Source organism: Rutidosis leptorrhynchoides, chromosome 2 (assembly GCF_046630445.1).
Source record: "Rutidosis leptorrhynchoides isolate AG116_Rl617_1_P2 chromosome 2, CSIRO_AGI_Rlap_v1, whole genome shotgun sequence".
NCBI lineage: Eukaryota > Viridiplantae > Streptophyta > Magnoliopsida > Asterales > Asteraceae > Rutidosis > Rutidosis leptorrhynchoides.
Window position 1 is genome coordinate 106,421,610 of NC_092334.1, and position 16,275 is coordinate 106,437,884.

Consider the following 16,275-nt stretch of genomic DNA (forward strand, 5'->3'; position numbering starts at 1 on the left):
ATATTTTAAAAAGATAATTCGTAAATAATTTTAATAATACTTTTATAACAAATATAAATAAGATAATTGGGAGTGTTTACTTAATTGTGTCACCCCTAGGTCCATGGATTGTTTTAAGTTTTACGCCCTATTTAAAATGTTCTAGTATCAAACTTTACATTTTTCTCTCGAATAAATATAAAGTTACAACTTAACTAAATAAAATCTAATTTTCATTGGATTCTTTTTAGAAAGCTACTATTCCCTAAGTATTTAAATTGAGACCTAGCCTAGTTTTGACCTTCGCCAATACCTAAATTATAACGGTTTCCCTTTTTATAATTTCACCTTCATATAACTTATTGATATCACCCAAACCACCGAAGTTTATTTCTAAATTGGTGTCAATAACTTATCCATAAATTCGTCTAGATCATTTTTAATGTTGAAGCTCAATTTATGTAAATAAAAACAACTTTCGTTATTTAAATTTAATTAATTAAGTGGCAAGGGTTAAATACCTAATTAAAAAAAATGGTTCTTTTAACTAGGCTCAATATTAAAAATACTAAAGTTACATTTTAACTTTTACTAATGGTAACAATCCATTTCACTAGGGGCTCTACATTTAAGCAAACACTAGGGAAATTTAGCTATTCATTACACTAAGGTAGACATAAAAATATAGATATGCAAACATAATAACAACGCTAATTTTAACAGAGTAAACTTACTAAAATATCTTCACTTGTATTAACTTCAAACGGTAGAAAAATTACAATAATAACACCCCTTTCACGCGTACAATAATACCCTTAATCACGAACAATACCCCTAAATAGTACAACTATTTTTAACCTTGAACTAATAGAGTAATAAAAATTACAGAATAATAACTTGCGTATAATAATTGTATGAAAAATATGTGTGTCTTCAACTCTTGATAGTACTCCGTATTTAAACTGATCCAAGTAGTAGTAGGTGAACATGTTGATTCTTTGCTGTAGCTCATTTTAAGAAAAGAATTGTTTTAAAAATCATAAAGTGGCCGCCCCATTTGCACGTTTCTGGAAACTGTTTGGCCTAACATTACACGAACCGTGTAGGGATACATGATTCGTGTAAGAACAATAATCTACACGATTCGTGTAGCTATACACGATTCGTGTAAGAGTAATCAGCAATTTTCTTCATTTTTCTTTTTCAGTTGTTCTTTGTTGATCCCGTATTGACGTGTACTGATTTGGCACTTCTTATTTGAACTCTTTTCTTCTTTTATCTTGTACTTTAATTCGGATAAACGTTTCTTGATATAAATTTGGTTACAACTATCGTTTTATCGTCGAATCTTCAAATAGCAAGCTCTTATCCACTTTTGTCGTTTTTCTTGTGAAATGCGAATTGAATGTCTTTGTAGATGATAAAAACCTATGAAATATAAGTGATATTGCGTCGAATAATATGTATGTTTAGAGCAATATCAACCATATTCTCCACATTGATTACTCGAGCGCGAAGCTCATTGACTTCTTCTATTATTCCGAAATGATTTGTCGGTCGGAACGAGCGGATGAATAAGGTTTAGAATTGTGGATAGAATATAATCGTGTCGAGCTACTCTGAAAGTGAGGGTGAAAATGGTGTTTCGGACAGGTTCGTCGGTAAGTGCTTCAGGTTCTTCACCAAGAGGGCAATGTGGTGGATGGAAGGGATCACCTTCTTCTTGTCTCCAATGATTGAGGAGGCTACGAATCCATCAGATGAATTGAGGATGGCTGATTGATTGATTCATTCTGGTGACACTGCTTCCGGAGTTTAGGTGAATCTCCTTGTCGAAATAGCTGTCGGAATAACTATCGGAATAGCTATCGGAATCTGAGGGACTCGAACTGGTTGAGGGATTCATTTCGTACGATCAGATGAAGGATTTTCGATAAGAAATAGATTATAGGATGTAGATTAGTACCCTGCAATACATAGTTTACATATGTATATATAATACTAAAATCCCATAAGTTACGGAGGAATCTACGGAAGCTGTCAGGCAAAGGTAACAATAACAGATACGCTAAGATATGAATTTATCTAGACACTGTCTATGCAATAGAGGCAGTAAGACGTGTCTAGACTTTAAGGATGATAAGCAAATAATTTCGACATTAAATGATAAGCAAAACTTTTGACATGCAGACACGGTCGAAGTCCAGACTCACTAACACATCCTAACGACTTATCAGTTTGACACACTAATGCAGACCTGGTTCGTTAAGACCACCGCTCAGATACCACACGTAATAACAGTGGGGACAACCACCGTCCCACCCAGTGCCTTCCCAGCTAACCGCCTGGTGACCACTGAGTGTACCTCAGATACTGATTTTAGGGCCTGCCTCTCGGCTACTGCCAACCCTCGTAAGGGATCGCAAGGAGTAAGAGCCAATGCTTCGTCACAGGGAACACTGTGAGAACCTCCTTTACGACTAACCCGCCACACATGGACGGCGTTAACCTGGCTCTGATGCCACACTTTCATGACCCGTCCCAATACATATGGATGAATTCATTACATTTGGTTACATCGCGAGGTACTTGACCTCTATATGATACAATTTACAAACATTGCATTCGTTTTTAAAAGACAAACTTTCTTTACATCGAAAATTGACGGCATGCATACCATTTCATAATATATCCAACTATAATTGACCTAATAACAATCTTGATGAACTCAACGACTCGAATGCAACGTCTTTTGAAATATGTCATGAATGACTCCAAGTACTATCTCTAAAATGAGCAAATGTACAGCGGAAGATTTCTTTCATACCTGAGAATAAACATGCTTTCAAGTGTCAACCAAAAGGTTGGTGAGTTTATTAGTTTAACATAAATAATCATTTCCATCATTTTAATAGACCACAAGATTTTCATTTCTCATAAATATACGTCCCATGCATAGAGACAAAAATAATCATTCATATGGTGAACACCTGGTAACCGACATTAACAAGATGCATATAAGAATATCCCCTATCATTCCGGGAAATCCTTCGGACATGATAAAAACAACATCAAAGTACTAAAGCATCCGCAACCATGGATGGGGTTCATTACGCCTAATAGATCTATCTTTAGGATTCACGTCAATTAGTAGACTGGTTTACTAATTCTTAGGCTACCAAGTAAAAGGGGCATATTCGGCTTCGATCATTCAATCATATAATGTAGTTTCGATTACTTGTGTCTATTTCGTAAAACATTTACAAAAGTAGCGCATGTATTCTCAGTCCCAAAAATATATATTGCAAAAGCATTTAAAAAGGGAGCAAATGAAACTCGATGTACTGTATTTTGTAGTAAAAATACATATGACGACATTGAACAATGCAGAGTTGGCCTCGGATTCACGAACCTATATCATTTGTATATATATATTAAAATATATAATCGTAACTGAACAAATTTATTTATTATATCTTAATTTATATATTATATATATTTAATATGTGTATGTATTCAAAATGATTAATATTTATATTGTTATATTAATATATCCATATTTATATATATAATTGTTTAGTGTTATATTAAAAAAATTTCAATAGTTTGTTATATGTAAATATCTATATAAATAATATTAATAGGTTTAATATATATAGTTATGTGAAAATATTAATATAATTATGTAATAAGTATATTCTATGTACAAAGTATTTATTTGTTTAAAAAGATAGTTCTGATAATAATAATGATTTACTAATAATAATAATAATAATAATAATAACTTTATTAATAATAATATTAATAATGATATTGTTAATACTGATACTTATAATAATAATAGTAGAAATCTTATCAATAATGATAATATTAATAACCATATTACCTAATAATAATACCTATTATTTATATTAGCCTAACAACAATCATTATTAATAATAATAACAATCACAATTATCAATACAATAATAATAATAATAATAATAATGGAAAGGATAATTATAATAATAAAACTAATAAGAATATGAAGTTACCTTCAAGGAAAAATAGGCATAAAAAAATACTTCCTCATCAGAGACTCGAACCCAAGACCACACACTCCCCAGTAACACCTCAAGCTGTTGGGCTGTTGCCCATAATTCGAAATAAGATAGAACCTAATAACATTTAACCTGATTTAAACTGTTTTCTCTCTTTCTTCTTCCTCAGCTAAATTTCAAACGACCAGAGACCTAGTATTCCTTTAACAGTTTTATCACTGAATGGATTTAGGATTTCTAAACGTATCATATATATTGATAAGTGATGATCAAGATAGAAGAAGAAAAAAAAAGAAAAAAAATATAGCTGAGCAACTTAACCCGTTATCAAAACTCAACTTCAATCTCGAATTTAAAGGTGTTTTTAGATCGTGATTTCTAAAGGAAAAAGGTTCTAAATTGTTATTAGAAACTAACTAGTTCATCAATTTGATTTAAAATATCAAAACGACAACGAATTTTAAGATGAAAAAAAGTTTGACTTTTTATAACAAAGCTTTGACTCTGAAATTCTAACTCGATAATAAGAATTAGAAGTTGGGGTTTTGGAGAAAGTTTGTTTGATGGATTCCTCACAATACTGCATTCATAGATTTTGAATACTATTTCAAATTTGAGCTAATGTAAATATGAACTACGAACATAGGAACCCGCTGGGTTTCTTCTTAAATTTTCTGTTCCCTTTTCGATTTGCAGCAGATACATTATATAATTGTTTGAACGATGCAGTAGCCTAATTTGATCATTATCATTTGTATTTGACAGGTGAAATCGACCTGTAACAGATTTGTCGACAAGTATTATTCGTGCAGTAGTTAAAATAGAAAAATATAAAAAGTGATATCGACTTGAAACTGATTTTAGCTGTATTAGAACTCTTGATTTCGACTGATAATAATTTAGAGACCAAAAACAAAAATTTGATCGTGATGTTTTTAACAGATTCTACTTATATATCAGATTTCATAATATATTTAGTATTAATAAATAAATAAGTATGTTAATAATAATAATACTAATAATAGTAATAGAAATAATAATGATAATATTAATTATCAAAAAAATATACTAATAGTAAGAATGATATCAATTTTAATGATATAAAAAGAATAATGATATTTATTAATAATAAGGTTAATAATAATATTAATAATAACATTAATGATAATGATAATAAATTGTATTTTAATAAAAATAACACTACCTATAATATCTCTTAATAATTTCAGTAATAATAGTAATGATATTGATAATATTAATAATGATATTAATATAATAAATTATATGTATCAAATTTCATGTCTATATATATTTAATAATACTGATATTAATATTGTTATTAATATTAATAATAATAATGAAAGTAAGTATAACAACTATATTGTAACTTGCATTTAAATTTAATATATTAATATCACATATTATTAATTTTGTATAATTAAATAATTATATATACATATATATAATATTTATACTTTTTATATATATATTCCAATATACATATCATAATAACTATTTATAGAAATCATATATATTTATATATAAGTTCATTTTAAATCTAATTATTTTATATCTTATTTTACATATTTAATTCTAATGTTTAAATTATATTTTATTATTTTAAATTATTATATATACTTTTGTTTATATATATATATATATATATATATATATATATATATATATATATATATATATATATATATATATATATATATGTGTGCACATTTATTTACACCCAATTGTTCGTGAATCGTCGGGAATAGTCAAAGGTCAATTGAATATATGAAACAGTTCAAAATTTTTGAGACTCAACCTAACAGACTTTGCTTATCGTGTCGAAAACATATAAAGATTAAGTTTAAATTTGGTCAAAAATTCCTGGGTCGTCACAAGTCTCATTCCTGCCAATAGAGCTTTGTACTCAGCGTTGTTCGTTACCTTGAAGTTGAATCTTAGCGCGTAAGTGTGCTCTTCCTATCTGGCCCCGTGACCAACAAACCCGCGCCTGCACCTTCGGGTCAACTGCACCATCAGTATATAACTCCCAGAAATCTAGCATTGGTAATGGGAGTCGTTCCAGGTCAGGTATGATTGTAATAACTGCGGTTGTTTCTACCAGGTAGTCAGCCAATATTTGACCCTTAACTGCGCCTCTAACACAAAAGTTGATCTCGTGCTCAGCCATTTCGATTTCCCACTAAGTCAATCGTCCTGATGTTTTTTGGTTTGTAGAGTACCTGTCGGATAGGTTGGTCGGTTAGCACCGTGATCGGGTGCGCCTGTAAATACCTGCACACATTTATCACGAGTGCGTATACAAAAATTTTGACAAGGACATAGTTCAATTCACTTCCTGAGAGTGCTTTATTGACAAAGTATATCGGCATTTGTCCGTCCCCTCGTTCAGCAACCAAAACCGAACTTACCTCCTCCTGGGAGATAGCTAGATAGAAGATTATGGTCTCGCCTGCTATGGGTGGTGTTAGCGTGGGGAGATCTTTGAGGAGTGTTTTCATATCTTGGAATGCCTTTTGAGGCTTAAAATTTTATTTTGGCCCCAAATGCCTATGTTTTTACCTCAAAGTCTTCAGATTTTGCCCCTGAACCAAAAGATTGTGAACACTTTTAAAAAGATTTTCACCCTCCGGTGAAAAAATTGCTGGTTCCGCCACTGATGTCAATCATCTCAAAGGTTTGACTGTCATGATCTCAATCGACATGCATAAGCGAAAAATGGAACTATCGAATCACAGGGATATTTTTTTTGAAGAGTTTGAGATTAATCCTTTATAATTTCTCTTCTATAGTTCTTTGTTAGTGAGTTTTTTTTTTTCTTTTATGAAATTGCTGTTAAAAAGATTACGTAATATTTTTACTTTTAGTATTGATTATTGAAGGAGTTGGTAATCTATCTATACTATATATAATAACAAAACTGAAAATAAGTCATTTTAAGTTGCTTCAACTAATCCTAGCCATTCATTAATTAATGATCACTAATCTAGATCAGCCATTTTTCACTAATATTCATTATGACCTCATAATCAAGTACCTGATTTGTTTAATTACCAAATTACCCTTTTGTCATTAAAAAATTGGGCGGCCTCTCATTCTAATTTTAGGGTCTCAATACTTGGTTCACATTCAACATTTTACCAACAAAAAAAAAAAAAAAAAAACTCTACAATCCTCTCAACCCATTACACAACTTTGATCAAATCGCTGATGAAAAAATCCGATTCCTTTGTTTCAGAAACAAAAATTGACGCCGATCAAGTTGAGAGATTTAGGAGAAGTTGAGAGGAATTGGGGGTTTGGATCAATTAATGCAGATTCCGACGCATAAAGGTGAAATTATTTTTCCGCCTAAACGGAAGCCTGCTGGTAAAGGTGGAAAGAAGAAATAAATTACATATGTATGTCTTTGATTTCATGAATTGGTTTATGTTTTTGAAACCCTAATTATTTTGATTATATAATTAGAATTTGGGGATTCTCCTCTTGCTGCATAATAACTTATTAATAATCTGTCTTATATGATTGAAATGCAAATATTTTACGTCTTCTTACAATTTATATGTGAACCTATTTATACACGCAGTACGAAAATATAAGTATGATAACCTTATTTAGAATAACAATCATCCATTAATTACTAAAAGAAATCCTGTACTTGTAGCTCTCAGTTTAAGATATACTTGATCAGAAAGTATGTTGCATTTTAGTGTGATTAATTTGATGTTAAAATATCTAATTGAATTGATGTTGTTTAAGTATGAGTTCTGCTTGTTTTGTGCTTATAATGCTGTAAAAGCTTCATATATACTAATGTAGTCTTTCTCCGTGCATCTGTAGTATAAACTATATACCGTGGAGAAAGAATTGCACCTTATAATCACTAAGAGAAGCTCGATATAGTATGATGAGGAACGAAATAGTATGATGCTACAAATAAACACAAACACCTTTCCAAAAAAAATTCAATTTCAAAAATTACATCAATTTACACGGTTGAAACCGATAGGGTTTCATTTGGGCGGGTCAATTCTGAGTTGAATGTGTACGGAGTATGTTATATTGAAGTGACTTTTTCTATCATTGTGGCATTTAAGTATGTTTCCTTGAGTTACTTGCAACCTACGCGTTCATAACATTTAACCTTTTTAAGCTGACTTTTTAATTTTTGACCCATTTCAAATATTACATTTAGTATAGGTTATGATGGTTTTTATCAACCAGAATATATTCAAGTATGCACTAATCCATAAATTTGTTCGTTTTTCATTTTACAGGTTTTGATATCATTCTGCCTTGGTACCTTTGGTTATATTGTAATTTAACTTCTGTCCCCTTTCACCGCATCACACGAAGCGAACGATTCAAGTTCTTCCAGTTCTTCTGATGTTAGCTTTAACGACAAAGCTCCAATGTTTTGGTCTAAGTTTTCACACTTTGTTGTTCAAGGTATTAGAACCACATTGATTCCTTAGTGATGCACCCAAGCTAGTGATAGTTGAGCCGCGGTGCTACAGTATGCATTCTGATTTTTTTACAATATGGCGATCCGTTCTTTAGAGCATGTTTTGCAGTACGGGGAACAGAATATCAGAAAAGTCGTTCCGTTAGCTCTTGGTCTCCTATGCATTTCGAACCCAAAGGTCAATGTTTTGAAACTAATTAGCAAATACCTTTTTGTTATATTTGATGATAGGATGTAGTGGACTGTGTGGTTGATGAAGCTTTTTTTTTTATTGATTTTACAGGGTGGACTATATATAAAATACTGACATACGTGGGTCACTTTCAAATTTAATTAGCTCGGGTTAAAATTGGCCAGTAATTTGAACTAATCTTTTTTTTGTGGACACCAGATAATAAAGCTTGAAAGTTAAAAAGCCATAACAGAGACACCTGATGCTTTTCAAACTGGAGCTCAAGTTATGAAAGCAATGCAAAAGACTGTTTAAGTTCTAAATTCTATTATGGTGCACAACATGCACTAATTTGGTTGTGCAGGCGGCTTAGGTGTTGATCTAAAGAATGTTTGGTTACAATTTTAAATCGGTTTAACTGGGTCAAGTCGAGTAGACCTGATACATTTTTTGTCGGTAGTTATGTTTTTCTATTAGAAAATTGTGCATGTCAAATATAATATGCAAAAGTTCGCTAATTTCTATAACAATCTGTACTTTCAAATTGTTCACTTTTTACATTAGTGATTTGTTTTGTATATTAGAGATAATTTTAACTTGAATCAACCCATTTATAAGTGGGTGGGTCGAAATGGGCCCACTAATCATAGTTGTTTTACCTTGTAGTTCATTTATGTCTATGGTTGAGAGATATATTTCACTCACTTGGTCGGAAAATCATTTGTTGATAGAGGAGACTATAATTCGATGACAAGTTTCACAAGACAAATTTCATATTCTATATAATTATAAACATGACATCATTTTTCTGATCGATATGATATTTGATGATGCATTAATCGAAATATTTTTCTCGGTTATGCATTATAGTTTGTTTTTGGAACAATATAAAACATGCTTTTGACCTTTATTTGCTGTTCAAAGTTTATTTTTGATAATAATTCAAACTATTATTTTTTGGTAATAGTTAAAACTATTTAAAAATAATAATAATTGTATCGTCTAATCATTTGTAAATCATAATCTATTCCTGATTAGTTTCATAAAAAAGTTCCGCGAATTCGCGGGTATTATTCGATAGCTTTATTATATGATTTCGTCCGTTAACTCGCAACTCATAAATAAGCCCCGCGCATTCGCGGGCATTAAGCTAGTAATGTAATATACACGACTAATAAGGGTTTAATAGTAATTTAAAGTAACTTAAGGAAAACTAGGGTTTCTTCATCACTATAAAACATACAACATCCGTCGCTCATAGAAGATCATTCTCAACGCCGACACCAAAACCTTCAAATTCGTTCAATCAATGTATTCTTAAATTGTTTAAATCATATCATTGTTACGAAGCAAAAAATTGCGCATGATGTTTGCTGTATTGTCCGTACCATCTGAACACAAAGCTTCTCTTCACTGAGATCCTTTGTTTGATTAGTACTAAGCTCTTTCCATTTCTGAGGCATTCTTTTTATTTTTTATTTTTTTTTAAATAGTAAATTAAAAATTGATTTTATATTTGAGAAAAAGGCAACAATTTAGAGTCGCTCGTTTACTTAAATCAATAGTGGATAGAGTGCTGTACGTTGCCAATATCAAAGGGTACTGATATTCTGGTATTGTTAGATCCTATCTTCTTTCAATGCATTCTGATGTCTCTAAATTATTTGCTTTTCAATTGCTGTAAGAAAAATCATACTATATATATTTGGAAAAGTTTTAAGAAAACTAATATTTTATTAACAATTGATATTATATTTAGCATAATAATCAGTCATAGGAGTAACTTGTTTAGTTGGCTAAAACAAAATCTAATTACTACGTAGTATTTATTCACATTGGCTCAAATATCTGAATTTTCACCTTCAAATTGTTGATAAACTGCAATACTGAGCGTCGTTTTAGAAACATTTGTCAGGCCCATATGGAATATTAAACACAAATTGTCAGGCCCATATGGAATAATAAACCACTGTTGCAAAACACCTCATTTCGAGCCGTTGCGACGCCCGTCTCGACGGTTTTGTGACTAGCCCGCCCTGTCTCGAAGAAAATCGTCTAATATGACAGTCAACGGTCAAAATTCGGGTCAAAGTTGAAAAAAATTGAGTCAAAGTCGGTCAAAATTCAGAAAAGCCAGAAAATCGGTGATTTGGAGTCATTGATACTTGGTGTGTAAATATACAACACTATCTCCATCTATATAAGACAAGCAATAACCATAGCAAAATCTAATAAATGTATGCAGTTTTAGGCTCTAGTACCATGTGAAAGTGGCTTGAAAATGGTTTGTGATTGGGCTTAAAATTATCTTGAAAAAATTACGGCGTTGGTACTTTTAGTTCGTAATCATTTTTATCACAACACCTAAACTTTAAGATTTGCGTCGTTGGTACCTAAATTTTGTGTGACTTTCGTGGTTAGTACCCACACCAAACATCCGTTTACATTTAACAGTTACCACCTCACATGTGCCACACATGTGAGGGTATATTCGTCTGTTCATTTTTCTATAATAATCTAAGTAAAATAGTTCATATAAAATATGATTATTCAAATAAATTCATCTTCACTTGCTCGACTATCATTTCATCTTCATATAATTTAAAACCTTGATTTGTCAATATGGAGGTATAGAGTTAAAGGCAATCAGTGATTTATTTTCATGACACATTATCAAATCTTCGTAGTTCATTAACACATTTCAAGTGACAAATTCATTACATGACAGTTCACTCATTCATCTTCATTTTCATAACCGCTTATATACACCGATTTGTCTTATCATCATCTAGAAGTTATAAACACAAGTTAGATTCAGATCCGTAACCCTTAACATCAATAGAACACTCGTTGATCATCAAATTTCAGTTTCATATTCGAAATCTACAAGATTCAGACTGAGTTCATTGTTAACCGAAAAGTGAATGCGTTTTGGTCTCCAGTTCGACGTGGAACGAAATCGAGAAAAGTAAAATTGTAGAGTTGTTAACTATCATCTAGTGATCGTGTCTGCAAATTTTTAGATTCTAATACGAAGAATTGAGCTCGAATTTCGAAGTTAAAGGTTATGGAGAATAAGTCAGCCGAAACTTCTTTGATCAAATTCGAGAATCTGATGATGTTTTAGGCAATGATTTCGAACGACGAATGTTAGGAAATGGACTTGCAGCATCTTTAGAACTCAATAGCTCAAACGCATCAAATCTCAAAATCACATATACATGTTCTTCATGAGTATTCTTCTGGTTCTTCGTGAAATCTCTTCTGTTTGTGAATGAATCATATTCGTGTGTTATCAATTAATGATTTCGAACAAGGTCTTCTCATTTAATTTGAAGATTAAGTGATGAATTGTTGAATGTTTGACTGTTATTCGATAAAGATGAAGACAGTTGCAGAGGCTTTTTATGAACATTCGGAAACATCTTTTATGAAATAAAAGTGGACGTGATGACTGTTAAATGTAGACGGACGAATATACCCTCACATGTGTGACACATGTGAGGTGGAAACTGTTAAATGTAGATGGACGTTTGGTGTGGGTACTATCCACGAAAGTCACACAAAATTTAGGTACTAACGACGAATATTTTAAACTTTAGGTGTTGTGATGAAAATGGTTACAAATCACAGGTACCAACGGCGTAATTTTTTCAATTATTTTTATATTCTCTTTGTGTTATAATTTATAGAAGGGATTATCACCAAAATACTCATTATTATTATTATTATTATTATTATTATTATTATTATTATTATTATTATTATTATTATCTTTTTTGCCTCAGAATCAATAAAAAAATGACAATTTGCCCGCGGAAGACACAAGGGCATTGCTTCTTGCGACTTTGCTCCCCGGTGGAAGCAAGGACGCAAGATGCCTCTTGCTCTTGCCTGCATATCATAATCAATGTTTTCTCTCAGACGTTTCATCAAACACCTTAATATAAAAGACATATAATGTGAACTCTATGTCCTTGTGAGAAAAAAGAACATCTCACAAGAACTCACATCTGTATATAAAAGACAGACAATGTGAAACTTACATATTCACATATTGTTGTAATTGAAAAGAACTCACATATAGATATAAAAGACAGATAATATGAAACTTACGTATTCATATGGGCCTTGCCTTTCAAAAAAAAAAAAAAAAAAAATTGTTGTTGTAATTGTTACAACTCTAGCATCAAATATTTTAAGCTTATGCTCAATTGTCACTCAGACGATATACTTAAAATGCGCTACTTCACCATTCACTACTAAAGTAATGGAGTTGATCACCCATGTGAGTGAGCTGATCTCTAATGTGTCCGACATACTTTTCTTGCAATATCAATTTATATATAGGATTTAACAAACACATTGTCATAGATATTAAACAATAAACACATTGAGAAAAACAAGTTTAGTACAATTTCAACATCTATGCAAACCTTGAGATGTGACATGTCACATAAACACACCCCTAGAAATAAATTTCTCAATGATCAACAATCATTTCATTTGTAGATATGTACTACATATATACCATATTTCTTGCAACCATGTCTTTAAATATTGTTGCATGTGACGACTATCTGCTTAATTTACAATGAAGCTTGGAATTCTTTTGATATGCCATAAAGTAGTTACTATTTGAGTAAACTATCACTCAATATATAGCTTTGTAATATACTCCAAGTTTCTCAAAACTTCAAGCTACAAAGCTTTTTGAACCTTAGCTAAAATACAAAATTCAGCCTCCATTGTAAACAAGCCTTCAAATGACTAATTCTTGTTACTCTCAGAGATAACATCCTAGTCGCCTTTTATTTAAAATCATTTTCATTAAAGCACAACAAGCCAGCATTACTATTTAAATGCCTTGATATCTTTATCATGGCTTTCCAATGGTTAGATTAATATACATTACCATTCTAAATAGAAACAAAGTAGCTAACTTTGTATATTTCATGACCTATGATGTGTTAAATTTAACCTATAAAATTAAACTAAACATTACTAAAAACGTTTAATACACAAATAGGCAACTAGTTCTATTCGCGCAGTAAAAGCTATAGCAAGTCATGGTTCGTTCCACAGAAAGTACTTGTGATTGAGAATTTTTAACTATGAATTATTCTAACAAAAAGAGGAGTTTTGATTTTTAGACTAATTAACGCGAAAGTAAATAAACAAGAAGTCAATAGAGACAGAAGTATACACTCAGAATCAATTAACCTGGCTATGATTGCTTATTAAAACCGGTTAAACAAATGAATTGTGGAAACACTGTATTTATATGTCGATTCCTACAGTTTCTTAACAAGTATTTACCTAGGAACTGTCACTAACCTAGATACAAGTCAATCCACCACTAAGTTTATCAACTATGCAACTTAGTCCAGTTTCACCTTCATAAAACCTAGGTTACTCCGGTGTCCCTATGTATTCACACAATTATTAAAAAGGTCCTTTATTATAAACTAGTAAAATGACCCGTGAAATCACGAGTTCATTTAAACGAAACATTTTAATGACATATTTTAGGTATTAAATGAATGTAAATGCTAAAGTCATTTATTTTAATGATCCGTTTGACTAAGAAACTTGTCGTTGTTTTTACAAATATATAGAGACATGTATTTTCGCATACATATACTGTATAACGTAATTAATTTCGTAAAAAGAATCCATATTTGAATATTAATATTATAATAATTATAATCATAATTATTATATTAAAAGTAAATAATAATAATAATAATACAGTTCGCTCAAAGTTGAGTATTTATATTTTTAATAATAATAATAATTATTAGTAATAATAAATGCCTTTTAAATTTTTTTAGAAAATTAAAATTATAATTTAGGAGAAATTAGTATTTCCTTTTATATAAGATTTTGTATTATTTTTTAATTAAATTAATATATAATTATGACATCATCATTATAAAAATTAAAGGGTAATTAGCTTAATGATGACATCATCATTTTAGAGATATATATGACTATATAGATTTATTTTTTTAGCTAGACAGATGTCAGTCTGTGTATACAGACTGATGATTCTCACTGTTCTCTCCTAAATAGTTTTCTCTGGATCATCACCCCATATACATACATACATACATATATATGAGCACACGTGCACGCGCGCGCACACATACACACTGTAACGACCCTGGAATTTCCAACGTTTATTTATTAATAATTATTATTATTAATACGTGTGATTAAACGAATGTACGTTATTACATTTACATGTTGCCATGATTGCCCGAACTTGACTTTTAAGTGCCCGAAACGTCTTTGTGACACCCGGAACTTGCACGAATAATATTTTCAAGTATTATTTACATTCATGATTAATTTTATTAATCATTTTAATTAACTATGGTGACTAGTTAGTTACTTGGGCTTTAATTGGTTTAACTTGTGGTTTATTTGAACTTGGGCTTTGTTAGTGTAATGGACTCATGTTATTGGACTTCCAAGCCCACCCTACATTATTAATGGACCCTTTAGCCCACTCTTTCACTTGTAAGTATCAATTAGTTCATGAACTAGTTAGTTAAAGGAGACTTGGAATCTAGTTGCACACCTTCCCCATGCATGCACCCTTAATATCCATCTTTTGAAGCTTTACATTCTAGTAACCAACAAACAAACTCCTCCCCCCATAATTCTGCAGCAAAACCGTGGGACATCAAGGGTGGGATGGGATTCAAATCATTTTATTTACATTACTTGTTACTTGTAAATCTCATTCTCAAACACACACTCATTTGCTCTCAAACTTTTCCTCTCTTTTACTCTTTTTACTTGTAAGTATTATGAACAACTTCTCCTTCTTCTTTCTTGATTAAAACCGATTTCTAGCACCTTAATTCATCATCATTCTTTGATTGTTATAATCTTTTGTTACTTGTGTTGATTACTAGTTGTTATTATCTTTATTTACTTACATGTTTCAAGAATCTAACTTTCTAGTTTGATTCATCTTTTATCTTGTTTTAACAAGAACAATCAAGAACTAAACTCTCTAGTTTAAGTTCTACATATAATTTTTCAAAGATTATAAAGTTCTTGTTGTTGAAATCATACTTGTAAGTCATGGAAGTAAACTTAAAGTTTACTTTACTTAAAGATCAACTTTGGTTGAATCTTTAAAGTATGAGCAACCCTTGAACTAATTACTTGTTTAGTTAACTTGTTTCTTTATTTTATACACTTTAATTTCATGTAGTTAGTTTATATGGTCAAGTACTACAAGTTAGTCTTGATCTCATATCTCTTGAACAAATCAAGTTAACCTTGGAAGTTCAAGAACACACAAACAAGTTTTCTTTAAATGTAACTTTGGATCTAGACTTTTGAGTCTTGGATCTTCAAGATCGAACTAGGAACTATGTTCTACTACTTATGATCTTGATTAGTTAGTTTACTTTCAAGTTTGTAACTTGTTATTAGCTTTAAAGTCCATGTATGTGTTAGATCTAAGACTTTGATGCAACTTTGGTTCATCAAACTTCATACAACTCTTAAGTGAGTTGTGCTTCATGTCTTAGACTTACACATGGGTTATGATGGTCAAGACTTGGTTAAGATGATGTAGA